Below are 24,951 nucleotides of genomic sequence, written 5' to 3' on the forward strand. Positions count from 1 at the left end.
CAAAGTCATTCACAAGTAAATCAGCCGGTTTTTCAATCCAGGGATAATCCAAATATCAAATTCCAGTGTCAAAAACAGTTCAGTATCAGACTTACATTAAATCCAGTAATATCAGTCAATTAGAAGAAATGGAGCAACGGCAATACTTTCCAACAGAAGGAAACAGAAGGAAACTCAGACACACTCTCTTCTGAGACTAAGACTAAGACAATCCAGGTTTCTGGCTCCATCTTATGGCCGTTTGAGTAACCCAATTGCAGTTTTGCATTTTCTTAAAGTTACAGTTTTAAAATGTTTATCCTGGTTTATATATTTCTAACCCAAATAGCTGTTAGGTGACTCATATTCCTAACAGTTACCAACCGGTGGGCTGCAGCCCACCAGTGGTCCGTGAGAAAATGGTGGTCTGCAGAAAAATGTCATCCCCAAAGCAATTCATCCAGCCTGCATGGGAACACAAGGCTGCGCCGCCTACATGGCCTGCGGGAACACAAGGTTTGTGGCGCTTGCATTGCAAACAACAAAAATTAGTTGGCTGATCAGTTTGGAAAAGCCCTCTAGGTGGTCTTGAACATTTCATAATGACTCAATCCATTATCTCCTGACATTTGGTAAAACTAATTAGCTGGAAAGAGCCAAAAAGCAGATTGTAGCATGATTGTACCTGTTGTTAGAAAATATAACTCTTTTAAAAGATGTTTTATTTTCTTGAATGGCTCAAAAAGATGATTAAAAATAGATATTATGGATCGAGGTATCTGTGGTTGCAACATACTCCTAGAACAATTTGGCATATATTGCAGCAGTGAACGAAAAAAACTCCTGACTGAGTACTGGGCATTATGCTGTCCTTCTAAGCCAGGGATGTCAAACTCAAGGCTCAGGGGCCAGTTCCGGCCTATGGGGTGCTTAAATCTGGCCTGTGGTCCCATCCTGGAAACCATGAAGAACTGGCCCACAGTGCCTCTGCCAGTGAAATCAGAGCTTGGGAGGGCCACACACGGCTCACCCGGGCTCCATTTTTGGCCACAACAGCCTCCTGCAGCCCTCTGCCAACAAAAATGGAGCTCAGGGAGGCCTCACACAGCCTGCCCGGGCTCTGTTTTCAGCTGTGACAGCCTCCTGAAGCCTTCTGCCAGTGAAAAGAAGAGCCCAGGCCAGCCACACACAACCTACCCAAGCTCCGTTTTTGTTGGCAGAGGGCTTCAGGAGGCCATCGTGGCCAAAAACGGAGCCTTCATAAGTGACATTGAACTGGCCGTGCCTACCCCAGCCATGGCCACCCCTGTTCCCCGAGGTCAAACATAACCCTGATGTGGCCCTCAATGAAATCGAGTTTGACACCCTTGTTCTAAGCTATTTCGGTGGCTTAATCACCCACCTGAATTCTTATGGGTTTTGTCTGCCAAGTTAACTGCCATGAACTTTCTTGAAACTAATTTCCTATCCTGGTTCTCCTACTGATATGGGCACTTCAATTACTAGAATTGTCAAGAATAGTTAAACTAGCTGGGAATTTTTGGATGTTGCTCTGTATATCTGGGGGAATCCAGAGCAGTTGAGGCTTTCTTGAAAAACCCACGTACTTAACCAAGGTATAGATTTTATATATTTAGAGGTACAAAATGTTATCCATGTCCTCTGTTTATGCCCCTGGGGAATAAGAACCTGTATTTGTATAGATGGGCACTGGAATGATGGATTATTTAACAGAGGTATGGCGTGGGTGCAGTACTTTGCACCTGTTTAAAAATATGTTGTGTATGTGTGCATTTTTATTTTTTTGTTCAGGAGAGATTGTCTTGTGGAAAATTCATCTAGAAACTTTAGCGGTTACCATGGAAACAAATTCTTTTACTACGGAGAAACTGGTTTATGACTCACCAGTACCCTAAGTATTCAACATCCTAAAAAATAATTAAAAAGAGCATGCATGGAAGCATGACTCTACCATTAATGGAGAGCATAACTTGGTCATCTTGGACAACTGATAGTGGAGAGTAGCAGTGTTATTCCCTCAACTGTTCTTATGAATTCTCTGGTTGGCCTCCTGGCTTGAGGATCTCCTGGTCTGAACCATGTAGGAACTGCCCAACTTGTCTTAATCCTATCAACTCAAACGTTGCCACTGAGTGACAGGGGTGGAGAAGATCAAAACAGCTATTATATGTCCCACAAAGTATTTGAATACCATGTTAATTTCGTGGCATTCCTTGCCATTGAATAACCTCTACCCATTTACTCTTGCCAGGAGGGAATGAAGATTTATTTACTTGAAATTATGCTTTAAATTGCAGTGCTTACATCAGGAGTGGACTGGGATATGGAAAGGGGATTGGAAATGTACTGTAAACTTTCTATCCCTGTCTGCTGAATTAGGTGATTTAACCATAGACAAGTATAGGACAGGAACTTTCATGTTTTATATTAATTCTGTGCAAATATTCCATTCTTCATACATTGCCTCTCAAGTCAGAAAATTAACCTCTCCAGGGAACGGTGCAGGCTAGAGTCTGTAAGATTTACAGAAGCTAAAATACAGTCATAGGGAACTCGTTCTGTCTCAAGGTCATCTTTTAAAATCAGGCATAAAAAAAGGTTGAATCTCAAAGGAGCCTTCGGGAGAATATGTTTGTGTTGCTTGACAGTTGTGGTGCTAACATCTTTGTTGAGACCCCGTGGGTAGTAACAGGCATGGCAAATGTCTAAAGCTGCTTTAGTTATTAAGAGCTGCCAGTACTGCAAAGGCACTTGTAGCAGCTGGCACATGTTAAAAGAGGCCCTCCAGCAGAAGATCCAGCAGAACAAGGGATGTATCTTCTCAATCAAAGAATAATGAAGTGACGTACCTTCTCATTAAGCAGCAGGTGATCTTTCTTACTAATTTGCATCAGCTTGTGCCAGCTTTCCAGAGATAAAGGTACAAAACAATTGCTGCTTTGATGGTGGCTTGATGCTGGTGGGGTCAACATCAAAGAATAGCACCAGTAAAAAGGGAGGAGGAAGTCTGGTAGAAACATTTTGGGGGATGAACAAGAAGAAAAGAAAGGGAATAAATTCTTCTACTTACTTGTTTTATAAAAGCTGCCTGGTTATGTCATCTTCACTGACTGTGGGGGCTTTTGCCTACATTTTTGAAAGAAATAGTGAGGTGGAGAGATACCAGGAGCAGTCTTTATAACTGTAGAAGGCAAAGGGAATTGTGCAGGGGTGGGATCTGACCGGTGTAACTATCGGTTCAGGGATTTATGTTTTGCTGTACGCGTGTGTGAAACGTCGTCAGTGCTGCTGGTCTGTGCTGCCCGGACAGCTGAGCAGTGCTGCGCGTGGGTGCGCAGCGGTTGGAAAAGCCCTTTTTTCCTGCTTTTTCAACCGCAGCTGTGCCGCGCAAAGCAGCTAAGGCTGAAAAAGCAGGAAATAAAGGACAGGTAAGAGCCTGGGTGGGCAGGTAGGCCAAAACAGCAGCAGACACAGGACTGGTTCTGTGTCTGCTGCTCTTCAGAGCTACCGGTTCTAGAGAGCTGGACAGAACTGGTAGAATCCCACCCCTGGAAATGTGGCAAGGGAATGCAGCTAGGTTGCTTAAATCAGAAGGATGTTAGATGAGTTTGGATTGTCTCCCAAAGTACACAAGTTGGACTTTGTGACTAGTTTCACAACTGTTTTGAAGTATTGTTGTTTACCATAATATTGTGTGTGTGAGAGACCATCTTCGGGTGGGGGAAGTTCATTCAGAATTTGAATAGGTATGTTAATTTGGCTGCATTTCAAAACCCCAAATAAATAGAATTGGAAGGGACCTTGGAGGTCTACTTGTCCAATCCCCTGCTTAGGCAGTAAACCCCATATCATTTCAGAGAAATGGTTGTCCAACCTCTTTTTGAAAACTTCCGGTGTTGGGGTACCCACAACTTCTCGAGGCAAGTTGTTCCACTGATTAATTGTTTTAACTGCCAGGAAATTTTTCCTTAATTCTAAGTTGGTTCTCTCTTTGATTCATTTTCATCCTTTGCTTCTTGTCCTGTCTTCAGGTGCCTTGGAGAATAGGTTGACCCCCTTTTCTTTGTGGTGGTCCTTAGATATTGGAACACTTAGATATTGGAACACTGTTATCATGTCCTTCTTTCCATTAGACTAGACATACCCAGTTCCTGCAACCGTTCTTCATATGTTTTACCTCCAGTCCCCTAATCATCTTTGTTATTCTTCTCTACACTCTTTCTACAGTCTCAATATCTTTTTAATATTGTGGCAGGCAAAACTGGATGCAGTATTCAAAGTCTGGACTCACCAAGGTACTAAAACGTGGTACTAACACTTCATGTGATCTTGATTCTATCTTTCTGTCAATGCAGCCTAGGACTGTGTTGGCTTTTTTGACAGGTGCAGCACACTGCCGGTTCATATTTAAGTCATTGTCCACTAGGACTTCAAGATCCATCCCACAGTTACTACTATAAGCCAGGTACCACCTAGTCTGTAACTGTGCATTTGATTTTTCTTGCCTAAATATAGAACCTCACTTTTCTCACCATTTTGTTAGATAGGGCCCAGTGTTCAAGTCTGTTGAGAAGCTTCTGTATATTGAACCTATTTTCTGAGTGTTGGCTATTCCTGCCAGCTTGATGTTGCCTGCAAATTTGATGAGTTCACCTTCTACCCTCTCATCTAAATCATTGATGAAGATATTGAAGAGCACTGGACCTAAGGCACAGCCTTGGTTTACCCCATTGGATACTTCCCTCCATGTAGATGCAGTTCTATTAAGGACTGCACGTTTAGTAGAAGTTTGGTAGGGGGTCATATGTCTTTTGCTTTTGTTGAACATTTCATCAGCATTTAATATCATCGGTCACAATATCCTTATAAACAACTGGAGTTGGATACACTGTCTTGTATTGTGGAATGTAAAGCAGACCATGAATTACAGATAATCCTCATCTTACAACCATTCATTTAGTGACCATTTGAAATTACAATGGCACTGAAAAAAGCTGAACATTAGAAACACTATAAAAATTATAGATTTGGAGTTGGTTATTAAGAATGGCATAAGATAATAGGATTTGTCGTTGAACATTTACAACCGGTGTGACATCGCCATGGTCATGTTATTTAAATTCAGATTCTTGGCAAACTGGAACAAAATATGAATTACTGGCATTAAATATACAAGTTAAACCTATCAAGTTGAAGAAAGGAAGTGTGCCAGCAAGATATGATTTTGGAAACTTATAGCCAAAATATAAGATTAATGTAAGGAATAGATTTAGTGTTAGAACTGGCTTTGAAAAGATTTAATCAACAAGAAGGACAGTGAAGGACTGAGCACAGGCTTCAGGATCAGGCAGAAAGGGAAAAAGATAGCTCAATCAAGAATTTCATCCAGTGCAACCAGAATCACAATCTCTGAAAAACCAGAAATCTTTTTAAGAAGATAAAAGAACTCAGAAACACTCAGAAGTAATAATAGATGAGATCTAATAAATACAAATGAGATTAGCAATAAATAGGTCTGAAAGGCATTTTTACACTGGAACAAACACTACTTTGAAAACAGAGTTTGGAGCAGAGTTTGGAGCACTAGAAAAAAGTAGAATAGATAGCACCACCACTAGATGGACTCGCAACTGGCTGGCAAACCGTACTCAACGAATAGTCCTTAATGGGTCTAAGTCTACATGGAGGGAAGTAAGCAGTAGGGTGCCACAAGGTTCCGTCTTAGGCCCAGTACTCTTCAATATCTTCATTAACAACTTAGATGAGGGAATAGAAGGGGATCTTACCAAATTTGCGGATGATACTAAGCTGGCAGGAATAGCTAACACCCAAGAAGATAGGCTCAAGATCCAGATGGATCTTGGCAGACTAGAACATTGGGCCATATCTAACAAAATGAAATTCAATGTAGAGAAAAGTAAAGTCCTACACTTAGGCAAGAAAAACCAAAAGTACACATATAGAATGGGTGAAACTAGGCTCAATAGCAGTAACTGTGAGAGGGATCTTGGAGTCTTAGTGGACAACCAGCTAAAAATGAGCCAGCAGTGTGCAGCAGCAGCCAAAAAAGCTAATGCAATCCTAAATTGTATGAACAGCGGGATACAATCAAGATCAAGAGAAGTACTAATACCACTCTATAAAGCCTTAGTAAGACCACACCTAGAGTATTGCATCCAGTTTTGTTCACCACATTATAAAAAAGATGTTGAGACTCGAGAAAAAGTACAGAGAAGAGCAACCAGGATGATTAGGGGATTGGAGGCTAAAACATACAACGAACGGTTGCAGGAACTGGGCTTGGCTAGTCTAGTAAAGAGAAGGACCAGGGGAGACATGATAGCGGTCTTCCAATATTTGAGGGGCTGCCACAGGGAGGAAGGGGTCAAGCTATTTTCTAAAGCACCTGTAGGCCAGACAAGGAATAATGGATGGAAACTGAACAAGGAGAGATTTAACCTGGAAATAAGGAGAAACTTTCTGACAGTGAGAACAATTAACCAATGGAACAGCTTGCCCTCGGAAGTTGTGGGAGTGCCATCACTTGAGACTTTCAAGAAGAGATTGGACTGCCATTTGTCAGAAATGGTGTAGGGTTGGACTAGATGACCTACAAGGTCACCTCCAACTCTGATTATCTGTTAAATCTGCAATAGAGTGGTACAGAACAGAAATAAAACTAAGATAAGGATGCATATGGACTGCACATCTGTTCAGCAATTATATTACAACAATATTAACCATGACAAGATTAGAAGGAATGACAGTGGGACTCATATAAGAGGTCAACACACACGAACAATTTTAAATATTCAGATGATACCACCTTGCTAGCTGAAAGCAAAGCTCATTAAGCAAGTGGAAAAAATGGAAAGCAAAAAATCCAGGTTAATGTTAACATATCAAGTTGATAAAAATGATGTCAATCTCTGTGTCTAGGGAACTGACAGTTGAAAGTGAAGAAGTGAAGGCAGCAGAGTTATTTTTGTGGGATCAAGAAAAAATAAAGATGAGCTGCATATTGCAGAAGTAAGAAGAAGATTAATCCTAGGGCAGAAAGCATTAAAAGGCTCAGACAATTCTAGAGACAAAGATAGGGCATTTGAATGACAAATAAAATCAGAAGAGCAAAAGCTGGTAGTAATATAGAGTTCTGAAAGTTGAACATTAGAAACACTTAGAGAATGGATGTCTATAAATTATAGATTTGGAGTTGGTTATTAAGAATGGCATAAGATAATAGGATCTGTCGTTAAACATATTTAAAGAACCGTTTATAGAAGACTAGATATAAGAAGTTGGCATGATTTAATCTAGTGGTTAAGGCATTTTAGAGTAATAGTGGGGAGAATTGCAATGACCTGCCAACTAGTTGACCTGTCAACTTTGGACCAATCACTTTGTCTCAGCACTAAGAAGAAGACAATGGCAAATTATTTTCAAAGATAATGCCTATAAAATTGCATGGACATTTTATGCAGTTACTAGCACATAAGACTGACTTAAAAGCAAGATAAAATAAAAGTACACTTCCAGAGACAAAGTCCTTATATGTCCAATCACACTTGGCCAATTAATTCTATTTAAGAATTCATTTTTATCTTACCTTTATCTTTATAAATGAGTATCCATTTATTTCTTAAACCTAAGAGTTGTAGATTTCCCCTCTCTTACACGTTCCATTGTATCTGGTTGAAGCAAAAAGTTACCTATTTCAGTAAACAAAGATTTAGAGTTCAGGCAGCACAATGTTTTGATTAATTGTATATTTATTTCAGTAGTATGATGGCTCAAAAGTTAAAGACCGCTGAGCTTGTCAGCTGACAGCCCAGGTTCGAGACCCAAGCATTATGTGATGGGGTGAGCTCCCGTTACTTGCCCCATCTCCTGCCCATCTAAGCAGTTTGAAAGCATGCAAATGCGAATAGATAAATAGGTACCACTTTGGTGGGAAGATTCCATGTGCCTTTGGTGTATAGTCATATTGGCCACATAGCTGTGGAAATTGTTTTCAGACAATACTGGTTCCTTCAACTAAGAAACTGAAATGAGCACAGCTCCCTTGAGTCAGACATGACTGGATAGGGGAAACCTTTATCTTTATTGTTATTTCATTATCAATATTCATTCTTTACAGATGAACTTGGATTTTTTTTTTTGGTCCTGGACTACTGTCTAAAATAATAAAAAGATCTTTAAGAGCGCTGAATAATTCATTGCATTGCTCGAATGAATGGCAATGGCAAAGCATTTTTTCACATGCCTTGAGTGTTTCAGGAACGTAAGGGCTCTTTGGGAATAGAACTACACTAGTAAATCATCCCCATTAAGTGATACCCTATTACAGATCTTCCCTAAGAAGATCCCATCTGTATTGTTAATTTGCTTGATCAATGCCATCTGAAGCTTAATTTCAGTGACAGCCAATAAGAGCTGAGCCTCTCTGAAGTAGAGATGAAAAGGGGGCTGTTTTACAAATTGGCTGCCAATGAGCTGACAGTTTTATCAGATAAGTGGGAACAGAAAGTTTCTCTAATAGCATTTCCTCAACTGCCAGAGGGGAGAAGAACTTTTGCTACGCTTTCCTCTGAAAAAAACAAAGCAAAACAAAACAACAACCCCCTCCCATCATTAAGGCTGACAGGGCCACTTTAAGGATTTTCTGTACGCACATTAGGTTGCTAATGATTTTGTTTTGCTTTTCTAATTCATTCAAAAAAGAGTGTCTTAATATATCTTAGCAACAAATGGAGGGTCAAAAATAGGCTGGAACTGCTGATGACTCATGGAGAAATGTACCACCAGCTACTAATGGAGCTTCTTGCCAGGGAGTCTAAACACCCTGGATTGCAAGCAATGGAAATCTTGGAAGTTTTTTGGGGTGTGGGGATGCGGGTGGGTGGGATGACTTATAGAACAGAGTCTAAGGCTGAAGAGGCCACGCTCAGCCCAACTATTAGGCAGGTGGTCCCACTTCTGCAGCAGCATTAAAGGTTGAATACCGATTGTATTGTAGCGGGAGGTGCCTTTTGGTTTCTGGATTCAGGCCAGAGTAGATTGATTTGTGGAAGCTATTCAGGCCCAGCTTCAGATCTGATTCAAAGAAATGCGTTAACAGAATGCTGCTTTTATCAGTTAATTGCAGGCGCCGAGGTAAGAGCAGATTGGGGCTGGCCCGGTTTTGCATTATTTCTACTGACATTTCCTTTCCGCTTAAAGTTACTCTTGAAGTTATTTATTTCCTATAGAGTTTCACAATGCGGCCCAATCTGTGTATGGGCTGAAGTAAATCCCATTATGTAAATGGCACTTAGCCATCAGGTTGAATGTGTTCCACAGAAGTTGAAGTCTTTGTCCTCACAAAACAGTTACTAAATTTACCACTATTATGTAATTTGTGTAAATGTATGTATGTCCCATTCAACTTGGTTAAAATGATTCCTTGCCTTTGCTTTTCTCTCAGTTCACTCATCTTCACTGACATTGTTGTCACTTTCTATTTATTATCGGCATAATTTTATTATGCCCTAACCCCAGGGAGGTTTTCCCATCCCCTTGGTTTCAGAATTGCTGTTTGCAAAGTTGCATAATGTTAGTGATTTGGAGATCTACACTCAAAATGAATGAAAACCAGGGGGTGTAGAAAACACAGTGCCTAGAACATCCTGTTTTTTTTAAAAAAAAACTGGGATATGGGTTGAACAACCAGTTTCAGATGATCTGTGTGCAAAAGACATGGTCGGTGTGTGTTTCAGTTGGTTGGGGCTGAACTGAATCTGGAATGGAACTGTTTTCTTCAGGACTCAATTCAGAACACAGTCATTCTAGATGTCATGCCCCTGTCGGAGTCTGAATCCGAGGAAGAAGACAAACAGCTGACAGAGAGTGAGAGTGTGGCTCTGTTGGCTGTGGAGGAAACTGGGGAAGGGCAAAGTCCCATTGGGCAGAGCAGGAAAAAGGTAGAACAAGGAAGAGGGAGTTCAGAGGAAGGCCCACCCTTTCTTCATCCTAGGGCATGCATGGAGGAATGGAGAAGAGAGCAATGTGGGTTGCATGGCTTATGGGGAGGAAAGGGCCCTGATTCCCTTCATTAACTTGGGAATGAGAGTTTAAAAGAGATGCAAGCTGAGTGTGGTGTCTGCTGGGAACAAACGTGAGTTTATCTTGTGTTGACTGTGGCTATCTGCATTCCTGGAATCCTCTCAACCAGGTTGATTTACTGCAGTTCCTTCACGTCTGGAATTCCTTCTCTTGCCCTGCCAGACTAATTATCTCATTTTGCCTTGATTGGACTTATAGTTACAGTTTTTGTTGACCATGTTTTGGACTTGATTCTCTGTAGCCAAAGGCTGTTCCTGGAGAGTTTTTCTCCAGCCCAGAAGATAACCAGGTCATTGGGGGCAAAGTTGGAGCTAATAAAGGGACTCCTACGGATTATCTGACTGTGTTGCCTTTGTGCCATGCCCCGGGTGATCACATTGGATCACATACATCCACTATAAGTTCCTTTATGTTTTACCTACTATAATTGGGCATTGTTTGTATCTTGCAGTTCAGGGGTGATCTTTCAAATTTTCCTATGAATCCTATGACAGAAGTCAGCTGTTGGCTTAGACCAGGGGTGTCAAACACAAGGCCCACAGGCTGGATTCAGCCCATGATGTGGTTGGATCCGGCCCATGGAGCCATTCTGGAAAATGTAAGGGGCTGACCCGCGTGGCTTCAGCCAGTCTACCCAGTGCGAAGGGAAAACATCGGGCCAGAAGTTCGGGGACTGTCATCAAGCTGGCCACACCCACTCAGTCAGACACACCCATCCAGTTGGCCACATCCAGTGAGTGGCATCAAGCTGGCCTCGCCCTCCCAGTTGGCCATACCCACCCAATCAGCCATGTCTGGCCAGCCCACCCAAGAACAACCACAACCCTGATGCTACCCTCAATGAAACTAAGTTTGATACCGCGGGCTTAGACCATGGGAATGAGGGGTCTTGATAGGGTTTCTCAGGAAAGTAGCAGGTTTTTAAAAGGAGCACATGGCATTGCCAATGGGCCATTGTGGAACTATCTGCCACCAGACAAAGACTGAAAATAAGATGAAAAGGAAATTGAGCATGATCTGTGCTCACTTAGTACCGGACTCAAACTTCTGTTGGTGATGATGGCCGAATATATAATTTTCTTCCGCCTTAAGCAACTTTCATTGTTCCCATCTCATTTTAGTGGAGTTTAATGTTCTAAAAAAAAAAAAAAAAGGTCAGTTCAGCGTAGCGTGTTGAGATGTACTTTTAGATGGAAAGAAAAGGGGAGATTCCCCCAGTTAGTCCCATTCCCCTGCTTTTTTTAAATCACCCCTTTTGAATTTAAATGTTTTCTCCACTACTCAAAATACTTCCTCCAAAAAGCCCTTTTGGCTGATTTAGACAAACTATTGATTCCAAATAGCTTTATTTGCAGGACCTTGTACTGATTGAGGCTGCCGTAAAACAATAAGTTAGAACACCAAAATGCCCAGGAAAAGGAAAACTAGTTCCTGAGTTCATGAAAAGCTAGATTAGGGCTACCAGATCTGGAAAGCAAAAAATCCTGGTGATTAATAGGTGGCAGGAAAGGGTTTGGCATCAGGTGTTTTCATCCAGAGAGGCTTGTTCTGAATAACATTATTTCCCATGTCCAAACCAACCAAAACTCTTTCGAATGCTGGATTCCCAAAACCTAGAATAGGCATTTTGCTTTGTCCCTCCACAATACAGGAATTGAACTCATAGAAGGCAGCGTTTTGTTTTGAACGCGGACCAGACACCTTTATTTTCTGCAAACCCGTGAGCAAAATGATTAGTTACAAAAAAATAAATTAATTAATTAAGCAGGCTCAATTTCTCCAATCACTGACTTACCATAAGCTAAGGATGAAGCAGGCTTATTTTTGGTTGCCTCAGACAGCAGAGTTAAAACTAATGTCTGGAAATTGCAAGGAACCAAATTTCAAGTAACCTTTAAGGAAAAAGAATCCTAAGGCTAAAAGACTGCCTGAAAGATGGTGATGGACTCTCCTTTGCCAGAGGCAGATGAGCAGAGGCTAGCTAGATGCTCTTTAAGATGCAGTATTTGCAAGATTCATGTGGGCATTCTCCCTCCCTCCCTTCCTCTCTCTCTCCCTCTCCTCCTTCTCCCTCCCCCTCCTCCCCACCTCTCAAAATCCTTGCCTTCCAGTGCTAAAATACAATTCTCAGAGAATGATATTAATTATATAAAATGCTGATCCAGGAAAAGGACTGAGAAATAATAAGGTAAGAAATGCTGCAGCGGGCACCGCTGCAGCTCAGCCCAGGGGAATTTAAAATTAATATCCTTGGCAAAACTGAAGAACTAGCTTAAGGAGTAAGTGAGCAGATGGCATATGTTTCGATTTCGGTAAAGCCCTGATGTGTGTAGACTGTAGCTCTAATTTAATTGGTATTGTTGTTCTTTAAAAAAAAAAAAAGAACAAAGGACACTTCTCAATATGTTTTCACTAGTTGCACCTTAAGGACTTCCTGCAAAGCTTAGCAATATAGCCAGGATTTAGGACAGGAAGAAGGATAAGCTGTAAATAATGTTTGTGTCTGTCAGGCATGACACTAAAGAAGAGTGACATGCAAACATTCATAATGATACATACAAATATATATTGGTAGAAAATGACAATCAACTTCAGTTTGGAACCACTATAGAAAACTGCTGAGCAAGTTTGACATTGAATAACCCTTTGTGGATGAAGCTAAAGCATTGACCAATGTACTTCAGTACCTCATTAGAAAATAATATTATTTTGTACAGTTAGACTGCACATCAACAAAAAACCTTATTTATAAGGGACAATAGGAACTACAGAATGGGATTCCGTAGTTCAATGGAATTAATTTTAATTTTAAATTGATGTCTTCTTACATTTTATTTGCTTTTAGCCAAATGTCTACTTAAATACCAATATTCAGAATACAAGAAGAATAAACTATGACATGATCACTTTAAACAGATTCAAAATGTTATACGGAAGTTTCAAAACATTATGTCATTAAATTTTTGATAGAAACATGCATGTAATGTTCAAACTGCTACTGCAGACTTTGTGAGGTCCTTGATGACAGAATGAATCTTATTCATTTGCAACTTTATCAATAATTTGACAGCATAGGACTGTCTAAGATATAATAATTATTTATAACAATTATGAAGCTTTCTAGAACCTTTCTAGAAAACTTAAGTTTTTAGAATAGAACAGAGCCAGAAGGGAGCTTGGAGGTCCTCTAGTCTAGCCCCCTCAAGCAGGAGAACCTGTACTATGTCAGATAAGTGACTCTTTAGTCTCTTCTTAAAAACCTCCAGTGATGGAGCACCTACAACTTCTGAAGTTAATTGTCTTCACTGTTAGGAAGTTTCTCCTTAATTCCCGATTGCTTCTCTCTTTGATTAGTTCCCAACCATTGTTGCTTGTCCTGCGCTCTGGTGCTTTGTAGAATAATTTGATCCCCTCTTCTTTATGGCAGCCCCTCAAAGTTTTTAATACAATCTCTTCATATATAGATTCTCTACCAGCTTTTCCCCCTATCAGAATGATAGTATGTCGCGTTATTTTTCAGACGAAAATAATTTCTGAGCAGACTGTATAACTTCCTGAGTGGCATAATCTTACGGCATGCTTTCATCTGGTACTGTTCAATGAATTTTATGACTCATCGCAGCCGTACCCAAACAAAGCCAACCCAAAAGTTTGCTGCTCGCATAAACAGACATGGTACAAACAAAGCCAACCCAAAAGTTTGCTGCTCGCATAAACAGACATGGTACAAAAGAGAGTGAAAGTGGAATTCTCAGTTCAGGATGACTTTCTTGGATCTCCAGGGGCCATCCCATTCCTTGTCTTCTACAAGTGGCTTGATCGTTGGAACAGAACATGGCTGGCTTCCCAGCCTCAAATGATAGGTTCATCGGTAACCAGAAGGAATTGCCAAAATAAGAAGAAGCTTATTGCATTGTTAGTGAAATGTTGTCCTTCCTACCTTACAGTTTGCAACACCCCATTCCTACTGTGTGAGAATGTGCACATTCTTATGGCAAATGGATGCAATGTCAGCCCTGGTTCCTTCTGGTTCTTCTCAAGGAGTGGCACTCAGGATAAGCAAGGACCTGTCTCCATCCCATTAGTTTTTCTCCACTTTATCAATTACAGAAGCACGTTCTGGAGGAGAGAATGAGAATAGGTGTCTATTTAGCTAAATAATATTTGGTAACCAACTGGAACAGGTCATCTTTATTCTTCTAGGAAAGACTCAAATCCTGAGCATACCTGACTGAATTTTAGCAGCAGTTGCAATATGTCCTTCTATCCAGTTGTCTTTTACAGCCCACTTTTGCTACTGTAGAGTGAGATTAGCCTTCCAGCTCTTTACAGTTTTTATTATGACCTACACTTTTCTCTTTCTATTATTTGCCATTCTAACTCGCTTTTCAGGACTCAGGAGAGTGAGTCAAAAGTGCCAAGATGGTGAATGGAGCATTGCCAGACAAGGCCCACTTCTTGGAACATACAAGCAATATTGATACGTGTTCAAAAGAAATGTGGCTTGCACTCCATTCATCACCTGCCTTTTTTGACCCCTATCCTCATCCCACAGACATCATGGAGGAAGACCAGGAAAATTTTGGTGAGAGGTGAAACTTTCCAGTGCTTTCATTGGTTAACATTTGCTATTCACCTGAAAAGAGAAATTGATTATCTTACATTTGTACTAATTAATTAAAAACTTTACTATCCTTGACCTGATCTTGTATCTGTCACATAACTGTAATAAGGGAAGACTCTTACTCAGATATGACTGTATCAATACATTTTTATAGACATGCTCTCTTGGATCAATTATAAAATAGATCTTATATATACCAAATGAGAATATTGAATATATTATTGCTATATTATTATAATTAGCACTCCTTTGATATTCAACCAGTGTTTTTCTTAACCAGAGAAATCATTCCCATTGTACATTTTTTTGTTCTTTTTTTTCCTAATTAGTCTAACAAGCAAACTCAACAGAACATGCTACCTTATCATAAGTTTGTCTATAACATTCATCAGGATCATTTTCATATGGATCTATACATAGTCCTCCAGTTACAACAGTCCTTTTGAAGTTACAATGGCACTGTGATTTATTATCGTTTTTCACACTTAAGACCGTTGCAGCATCCCCATGGCCGTGTGATCAAAATTCAATTGACTCATATTTATAATGGTTGCAAGGTCCTAAAGTCAGAAGATCTCCTTTTGCAACCTTCTGACAAGTAAAGTCAATGGGGAAGCCAGATTCACTTAAGAATCGTGTTACTAATTTATCAACTACAGCAATTCACTTAACAATGATGGCAAGAAAGCTCGTAAAATGGGACAAAGTTCACTCAGAAAGCTCAAACTGCCCAAGGAGCTGCTGACACAGTTCTACAGAGGAATTATTAAATCTGTCATCTGCACCTCTATAACTGGTTTGGTTCTGCAACCCAACAGGGAGAGACACAGACTTCAGAGGATAATTAGGACTGCAGAAAAAACAATTACTACCAACCTACCTTCAATCGAGGGCCTGTATATTGCGCGAGTCAAAAAGAGGGCTGTGACTCCTCACATCCTGGACATAAACTGTTTCAACTCCTACCCTGAAAATGACGCTATAGAGCACTGCACACAGAACAACTAGACACAAGGACAGTTTTTTCCCCCGAAAGCCATCACTCTGCTAAACAAATAATTCCCTCAACACTGTCCAACTATTTACAAGTCTGCACTACTATTACTATTAATCTTCTCATCACTCCTTATCACCCATCCCCTCCCACTTGTGACTGTGTGACTGTAACTTTGTCGCTTGTATCCTTGTGATTTATATTGACTGTTTCCTAGTATGATTCAATTGCTTATTGTACCCTATGACTATCATTAAGTGTTGTGCCTTATGATTCTTGTCTCTTGACAAATGTATCTTTTCTTTTATGTACACTGAGAGCATTTGCACCAGGACAAATTCCTTGTGTGTCCAGTCACACTGGGCTAATAAAGAATTCTATTCTATTACCAAATGGCTGACTTAGCAACAGAAATTTGGGGGTTAATTGTACCAAGATCACAGCAGAAGGGAAGTTAGTAGGAAAACAGTTAACTTGAATTTAATTCAAACACTAGCAATTTAGTTTACTTCTTTGGGGGCAGGGATATTTATTTATTTATTTATAATAACCCAGATGGAAAGGCACTGATTGAATTACTTTTCTGATATTACCCTATTGGTTAAGTTGAATGTTCTCTGAGTTTTGAAGTTAGCAGAATTGAAGACAATTATTGATTTCACAGCAATTTGTGAAGAATTGTGGGGGAGCAGTGGTGTGGACATGGTGTTAACAGTTTCCCTAATAGTGCACAATCTGTGCTTGTGAGAGTTTTGTGTGTATATTTGTGTCTGTAGGTATGTGTGCCGGTGCACGTGTCAAGTCAGTTTTTCACTCCTGACAAGTCCCTGAAATTTTCTTCGCAAGGTTTTTTTTGGAAGTGGGTTGTCATTGCCTGTTTCCTAGGCCTGAGACAGAATGACTAGCCCAAAGTCACCCAGCTAGTTTTGTGCATAGGGCAGAACTAGAACTCATCGTTTCCCAGAACTTGCACACCGTAGTATTTGCAGCCTCTGGATAAGTGACTGGACTTACCCCATTTGGGTTGCAGGAATCCAGACAACCACTAGAATGAGTCAAAGAGCTGCAATATAGAAAAAAATAAATAAATAATGAAGTTGCTTCCCCACTAGTGACTTAAAAGCATCTTTATAACATCATCCAGTCATAATGGAAGTGGGGGGAAAGTCTGTCTTCGTTGAGGTTATGTTGGCAGAAAACATTGGATGATTCTAGAAAATGGTATAAAGTAGAGAATTAACCACAATAACACTAGCAAAGGAGGAAAAGTAAAGTTTTATGAGGAGTCAGAAGTTTTGGAATGCATCTGGATGGTGGAACTGTGGAATGAAAATAACTTTTGTGTGTATTGAGGTATAAACTCATGGAGACAATGAGTCATTCGTGGCTATTGTTGCTGGAGTCCAGAGAATTAACTATACTTAAATAAGGATATCATCAATGCTTTGATCCAGACCAAGTAGTTTCCCCTAGAAAAGCAAAATAACAAGACGACTTTTAATGCTCCAACCCCCTTTATCTTGTTATTTTGCTTTTCAGATTGAGAAGGAAGGAACCATTGTAAAGCAGATCTGTCGTAACCAAATTAGTCTAACCAGAAACTCTTGGAATTTCTCTTTGCATACCAAATGTGATGCTATTGATATATAAACTGACTTAAGTAGTAGAAAAGGTATGGTGATACTTTACATCAGTGGCCCCCAACCTTTTTTGTACCATGGCCCAGTACCGGCATCACAAAATGATCCACGGACCAGTACCGGCATCAGCACGCACCACCAAGGCAAGGCGAGCCGAGCGACCGGCCAGCCAGTCGTCCCCCGCTTCTCCCCGCCACCTTCAACTCCTCCTTTGTACCTTTGTCGATGGGCTTTTCGGGCTCTTTCTTAATCTCCTCCTGAGTAACGCGACACTCCACCACCATCAGGATGGCTCTTCGTTCGAAGCTGTCCCCCCCTTCGACGAAACTAATGCACGAGGATTCCTTCAGCACCCAAACGCCGCTTTCCAACTGACGACCAACAAGCTCACCCGGAAGCACTTTCTCAAGCACCGTCGAAACAAGATGGCGGCGCCCACTTCTTTGCGGCCCAGTAAAAAATGATCCATGGACCAGTACCGGTCCAGGGCCCGGTGGTTGGGGACCACTGCTTTACATGGTTTCCCTAGCACCAGATTGCAGATCATCACTTGATTTTTTTTAAGTGGCTAAATTTAAGAGAATTACAGCAGAGTTCGAGAAGTAAATTGACCACTCCAGTTTTGGGTTGTTGTTTTTTCATGATCACAGGATGAATCCACTAACCATCAAGAAAGTACAGGTAAAGTCTACAGTTGGATATCACAGGAAAATTCAATATAATTGCTGATTTAAAAAGATGGTTATAATTTTAGTAAATGAATGACACACTTTCTATCCTTTTTATGGCCTCCTGATTTATACTTAACTTTGTCTTTTTTTCCACGCCTGAAATGTGACAGTAGGGTATCTTCTACATGAACAAACTTGTCTAAGTTGCAGAAAATATGAAACTTTTTACATGAATTACCTGTCCTATGCCAGATGGATAGCAAATGCATCCTGCAGAAGACAAATGAGTCCAGTGTCACTAAAAACTATACAAGCTGCTGGAAGCAGAAGCTGTGGAAATATGCAGAGCTAAATAGCCTAGCTCGGTGAGCACAGTATTTAGAAGTGCTGTATCAGTGAGAACAGCTTTTTTTCAACTAAAGAGAATTGACGTCTACAATATAAAAGGTGCACTACAATAAAATAGATATTGCAAATAAAACAAATACGCAATAAATTAAATAAATACGTTATTTATTTATTACACAATAAGAATAGTACAGCCTTTGATTGTATTACAATAAATTGTACTATACAGAGCTATCTCCACAAATGCAGCTATTCAACTGTTGGAAGTTTGGGACTTTTTTTTCCGAAACAAGTAATTTTTGCTTACCAAGTGCCTTGCGCGGAGACAGTTCAAAAGTTATAAGAGTGAAAAAAAAACCAAGTTAACAAACAATTTTTTGCATTTATAGCTGTCACAGAATCTCACAATCATGTGTAAGATGCCATACTGTCACACATCAGGTGTGGGGAAAAAAAGAGAGAAAGTTAAGTATAAATCAGGAGGCCATAAAAAGGACAAAAAAGCGTATACCATTCAGTTATTAAAATTATAACCATCTTTTAAAAACAACAATTATATTGAATTTTCTTATATTCACATTAATGCACCTTCTTTAATTAATGATTAAAGGGGAAGTAAGGTTGTAAGTCCATCATGGTCACATGATTTTCAACTTAGTGACTGGGTTTACAGTCCCAGTTTTGGTTAATAAGTGAAGATGACCTGAGGTTTTCTCTTACCATCCTGTTACAGCCACTGGCACGTCTCCATTATTTAACGATTTTCTTGAAAAGGTGACAAGTAAAACAAGGACTGGGATTTCTACATGTTGTGAGATTGCAATGAGGATCAACCCCCAGATAATATGGTAATCTAGGATAGCGAGAACTAGAGCTGATGTCTTTTAATATTTTATTTAAAAGGTATTAGAAACATTGTCTTCTGTATTTGAATTTTTTCCTTCTATTTTGGCATGTAAATACAATAAAGATATTCCAAAATTGCATATCGTATGCAAGTGGTTTCTGCTCTCAGTATGCAGCTAATACGAATGAAGTGTCCCAGGATAATGCTGTCAGCATTCTAGCAAACCTCCACCCCAACCAATAACTCCAAGAGCTCAAAATGTGGCTTGGGAGCATCTGGTCTCAATATGGCTTCCAAAGCTGACAAATGTATTGTTACAATCCATTTGTAAAGATTGCTTGGAGGTGGGAGATACTTCTAATGTAACCTACCAAATCCCCTGCATGGATTGGCCCTGTGGTTATGTAGGACAGATGGGGAGGAAGCTAACCACCAGATTGCAAGAACACAGGCAAGCGGTCAGACGAGGAGACATGAACTCATTGGTAGCCTCACACCGCAATGAACAAGGATACACATTAAGTTTTGTAGCTACTAAGATTGTTGGACGAGCAGGCACAAAAACAGCCAGGGAAGTGATTGAAGCCTGGGAAACAGGCTCCTCATCAGTTAACAGGAGTGGTGACCAGCCTATCAAGTACTTAGAAGGTGAGGGCTGGGCAGCACAAGCAAATGATAGCTATTGACTTAAAAGCCAGCCATTAACACACTCCAATCAACATCTAAAAAGCCACTTACAATAGCCAGTATACATACCACACAGAGAATGGCACACACTTTGCTAGAGAGAAATTCCCTGAGGATGGGCTTCAGCACGAGTCCAAAATCTTGGAAGACAAAATCTAACCAACCCAGATTGCATCATGCAGTTAATAGCTGGAGGAAATGTTTTTATGCAAAGCTTTGCATTAGTAAACTGTTTTATTCTTTTTGTCCTGTTTCACTATTTATGATTTTGCTGTTGTTCTTGTTCTTACCATTTCAAAGCAATGTTTTAAAGATTTTGAAAAATCAATATAAAAATATCTATACCAAGAAAGAATTTTTTTATATTGTAACTTGATTTTATGAATGAACAGAAGGTAAATAAATCACACATTATGGAATAGATACATTTCGTTTTTTAAAGGCAGAAGCCCAACTGCAATTATTTAAGCCATAAACAACAAAATTCTAGTCTTCAATTCTTGCCTGTAATTAGACATCAGAAACTAAGGAGAAAGTCTTTTGTATGGCATTTAATTCCTGCTTCCCAGGATGTAGTCTGACTGAAACTTTCACAAATAGCTAAAGAAACGGCTTCCTCTGAAGAATTCATTTTTAATTGACTGAAACATTTAGAAAAGTTACTACAAAATTTCTATTGAGCAAATTTGATCTTCATAATTGTCCTTCTGATATGCTTGTAGAAAGTCAGCACCCACCCTCCTAGGAGAATGAAATATTTTGAGGAATATTTAAAAAGGCAGATTATTACATTTCCCAAAGGGAGAAATGGAGAAACATGGTCTTGGAGACAGAAAGCAGTCCCCACCTTTTCTTATTAGCCCACAACAGAAGTCAGCACTTAAGAAATAAAGAGCTTATTGGAAGAAGACAAATATCTAGATAGCTTTATTCATAAGCAAATAGCCATCACCCAAGATCCAACATAGGAAAAGTCATTAAACCACAATAGGAATTACCTAAAACCCTTTCAGAACACATGAAGCCCCTTCATTGCATCACCCTCAGAAACTTCAACCAAACTTAGCTCAGACAAACATCTAGGATTTGTACTTTGCCTATAGAGCCAGCTATGACCCTTACATAACCCCTACATGGCCCTATGGGAGTCTGACAACAGCCAATAGAATGCATGTTCTTGCACAGGAACAGAAAGCTCAAGTGCAAAGCTTAAAAAAGGTATAAAACCCCTCACTCTCTACTCCATTTTGTCAGCTGTCAGAACCCATGTGGTTCTGCTTCATCATTAAACCATCTTTTCAATCAGCCTCCATGTTTCCAGTTTCTTTCTCCCGGCTTGGAACTGAATCAGATGGATATTTCTTCAAGTCATCATATGAAAGGCAGAAGTAATGGGAGGAAACTTTAGGGAGAATTCTTTCTTTTCTGAAGCAGGGAACCTTTTACGGAGTGGGAGAACATGGAGAAAGTGTTTCTTTCAGTCCCCAAGATCTTTAATATAACAGGACCTCACAACTGAGAGTGGGAAAATTACCTCTGTTTCCTTGGAGACTCATTAGTCAGAACTGAGTTAAATAGCCCACTGGTTCAGACTATATCTTTCACATGAAGTGATTTCATATGCATAGCAGTTTCAAGCTTGGCACAGAACTATAAACAATTATTTCCTTGTTTTTTTTCATCACCAACACAACAGCTAAAGCACTAGAAGCTACAAGGTTAAAAACAGGAACTTGAAATTATTGCTTCCACCCACTTGTATCTGGTTGCCAGTGATGTGCTGTAACAAGGTAGATGAAGAGCCACCATTCCTGGCCTCTTTCCCCCATTTCAATGACAGCTGTAAATTTAATCCCAAGACCAATTATGAGAAACAGCAGAGAATCTGAAACCTAGAATGTCATTGTTATTTTAAATCAATGTATGGATTCCTAGATAATCCTTCCTTGCGCTAATCAATTTGGGTCCCACTTCGTTTCTGCCCATTTGGTACCCCTGAACATCACTGCCTTAAATAGTTCTTCCAAGTCTCCAGTAGTTCTTCCCAGTCTCCAATTTCCCTGAAACATACATCTATGGTTCCTAATTCGAGGGGCACTACTATATTTCCATCTCAGGCAATCCTAATGTTTAGTCTACTTTATAAATATTATTTTTGGTTCAGTGTGCATGTTAAATCAGGTTAGAACATGAAAAGCATCACACTCAGAACTTGTTGAAAGAATTGTGATTAATATAAGCACTGCTAGATGATATACCATTTTCCTTTTCTTGTCCCAATTATTTAGGGCTGCTGGAAACTTTTATGAGTTAATCTTAAAGAATTTCTGAAGTATGTTTTTCAAGAGTTCCCAGAAAAAAAGCTGTAAAAGCTTTCAAACATTGCAGATAGTCACCAATAATGTTATCATGCACATTCCATATAAAAATAATATCTGTATTATCTGCCTTGGCAAGCAGATTAATTTCAATTCATATACAGCTTCATGAGATGTAAGGTTACAATTACCTTTTCTGTCTGTTGTTACATACTTATTATCTAGCTTCTAGGACTCCATATTTTGGGCGTACGGAATAACTTAACGAAGATACTAATGAGGTTATTGAAAGCAAAAGAGCAAAAGTAAGTCATCATTATCCTAAATTTCGTAGTCATTCAAAGAAAAAATATCAGTGTTTTTTCCTTTCCTCTCCACCTAGCTGACATATGCTGCATCCTTCTTCTCTTTTTCTAATTTTTAACACATCCTTTTATAGCTAAGATTTTGCTATCAGTTTTAGAAAGGTGTATGAAAAACAATAGTAATTTTCTCCTTCCTTCCTTCCTTCCTTCCTTCCTTCCTTCCTTCCTTCCTTCCTTCCTTCCTTCCTTCCTTCCTTCCTTCCTCTAAAAAATCTTAGAGCAACCTACAATAAAAACATAAATAACATCCATATGAATGAATGAAAGGAACACAACAAAACAATTAAATAATAATTTAGGACAGTAATTAAAAACAATGGAGACTAACTCTATTATTTTAGAAAATCTAAATTATTTCTGATAAGACATGGCGAACTGGTAGCTAAGTGAAAAATCACGGGGCCACAACTGGACTTTCTGGTGGAAAAGAGACAAGCTTATACAGTTTCACACCTTTGGGTTTTTGCTTGCCTCTTAACCATCCTCCGACCATTTAGAGTGCTTGAGTGTCTTGTACCTATCAATAGCAATGTTATCACACCACAATCTGAGGCTGGAAATGGTAGGCATTCTGCACAAACAGTCTATTCTCTTAAAATCCATTTCTCTCCAATCTTTCTAGTGTGCAAAGTGGGGCGTGGAGAAAAAAACCAACCGATTTCTTTAAGTGGTTTCCTTTGCCTTCCCCTCTCCGACTGCTGACAGGATTGTATCGCCCTCAAAGTATAGAAGAGCAAACAGCTTATCTGTTTGATTGGGAAGGGGGGAACAATATCACAAAACATCCCTTCATTTCTTCTCTCCTCCCCCCCCCCCCCCCCCCCCCCCCCCCCCCCCCCCCCCCCCCCCCCACTTTTCTTCCTCTCCAATCTCTCTGCCTTGAAGGGTAGAGGGTGGAGTGGGGGGGTCAGGCATAGGAAATATTACCTATAGAAATAACTTCCTTTTTTACATTGTCCCTGCCTGGGAGCTGCAGACATGTTATGCAAACGGCTTACGTAGTCTTTTGAAATATCTCATTTTCCAATCTCTTTATTCTGGGGGGGGGGGGAGGATGGGAGAGAGAAAAAAAAGCACCGTAGACAATCTTTTCTTTGCCTTACATTTCCACCCCCAACTCTGCAGAGCAGAGAGATGGGAGAGGGATTTCAACTGTTTACTCTTCTAATATCGAGAGCAATGTAAACATGCCAGAAAAGAGTCAGGCAAATTGCCTGCTTTTTTTTTTCCCCTCCTCTCACACCTCACAGTGCAGAGAGATAGGAAAATAAAAGATTTCAAGAGAGTATACATTTGTGCAGCTTTACCATGGCTCCAAGGCCTGAGCTGCCAGTATGATTGCGTTGCTCTTGAAATGTAAAACAGCAAACAACTTAATCTTTTGCAATCCCTTTCTCTCCAATCATTCTGACCTTCAAGGTGGGAAAAAAAAACACCATAGGTCAGACATAGGACAATGTACATTTACTGTAATGGCAATTACATAACTAAGGGCTGTTGTAAGGATTATAAATGTTTGTAAATGGACTGTAAAGTTATTTTTTCAGCATTGTTATAACTTTGACGGTCACTGAAGAAAAATTAGCGCTGCCTGTAAAGACACTGCTATAGAGACCAAATGGAAAGTAAGAAGTCATAAACACAACCATGATGGAATTCCACTGCCTGCTGAAGAATTTTAACCACTGAATAATTTTTCGCCCTATGGGAGAAACATAAAAATAATGCAATGGAATCATTGGAATGCATAAATGACCTTGAGAAATGGTGGGGGGAGGAGAGATGCCGCCTAGGAAACAATCAGACAAGAGAGGCAGGAGCCCCCAGTGGCTTAACAGAGAAAGAAACTTGGGAAAGCCCACCCTTATGGAAAAAGCAATTTAAAGTGGCAGTGGGAAGTTTGTATTTTCACACTTGCAAGATTCTGTTAACGTAGGCTTACAATAAAGAAGAATTAGTTCATATAATCCTGTGGAGATGACCCAGAGTGTAACACAAACGTAACTAAATCCAAAATGTAAATAAATGTCCTTTAATGCTCCAATTTGACTCCACTGTTCAATAAGTTGGAGATAAAACGTACTCAAAAATAGTCTTCAAAAGAAAGCAATACAGTCCGAATTTAATGAGCAGATAGAGGTGAAATTAAAAAAACCAAACAAACTACAATGACAAAATTTCCACAACGGACCAAGAGAAGTATTTACCAAATTCAAGGAGATAACAAGGCACAGTCTTTTGGAAGGATGCCAACCAAGATAACTTCAGACCAAAATAAAACACGCTTTGTTTCCAGCGTTCGCCAGTACGCAGGTCCAAACTCTTATTCAGTTCTCACACCTGCAGCCCATGAAGA

General features: G+C 39.9%; 1 long non-coding RNA gene across 1 annotated transcript; it reads right to left on the reverse strand.

Moving 5' to 3' along the window:
- Positions 1 to 13,785: 13,785 nt before the first annotated feature.
- On the reverse strand, positions 13,786 to 24,008 carry LOC148133384 (uncharacterized). Its single transcript, XR_015746722.1, has 3 exons — positions 23,903 to 24,008; positions 16,734 to 16,782; positions 13,786 to 14,220 (listed from the first exon to the last, which is right to left on the reverse strand). It is a non-coding gene; the product is annotated as an uncharacterized LOC148133384 (long non-coding RNA).
- Between the last annotated feature and the right edge of the window lie 943 nt (positions 24,009 to 24,951).

The sequence above is a fragment of the Notechis scutatus genome, chromosome 1 (assembly GCF_049901735.1).
Source record: "Notechis scutatus isolate UNSWTSFEM ecotype Mainland chromosome 1, rNotScu1.2, whole genome shotgun sequence".
NCBI classification, from domain to species: domain Eukaryota; kingdom Metazoa; phylum Chordata; class Lepidosauria; order Squamata; family Elapidae; genus Notechis; species Notechis scutatus.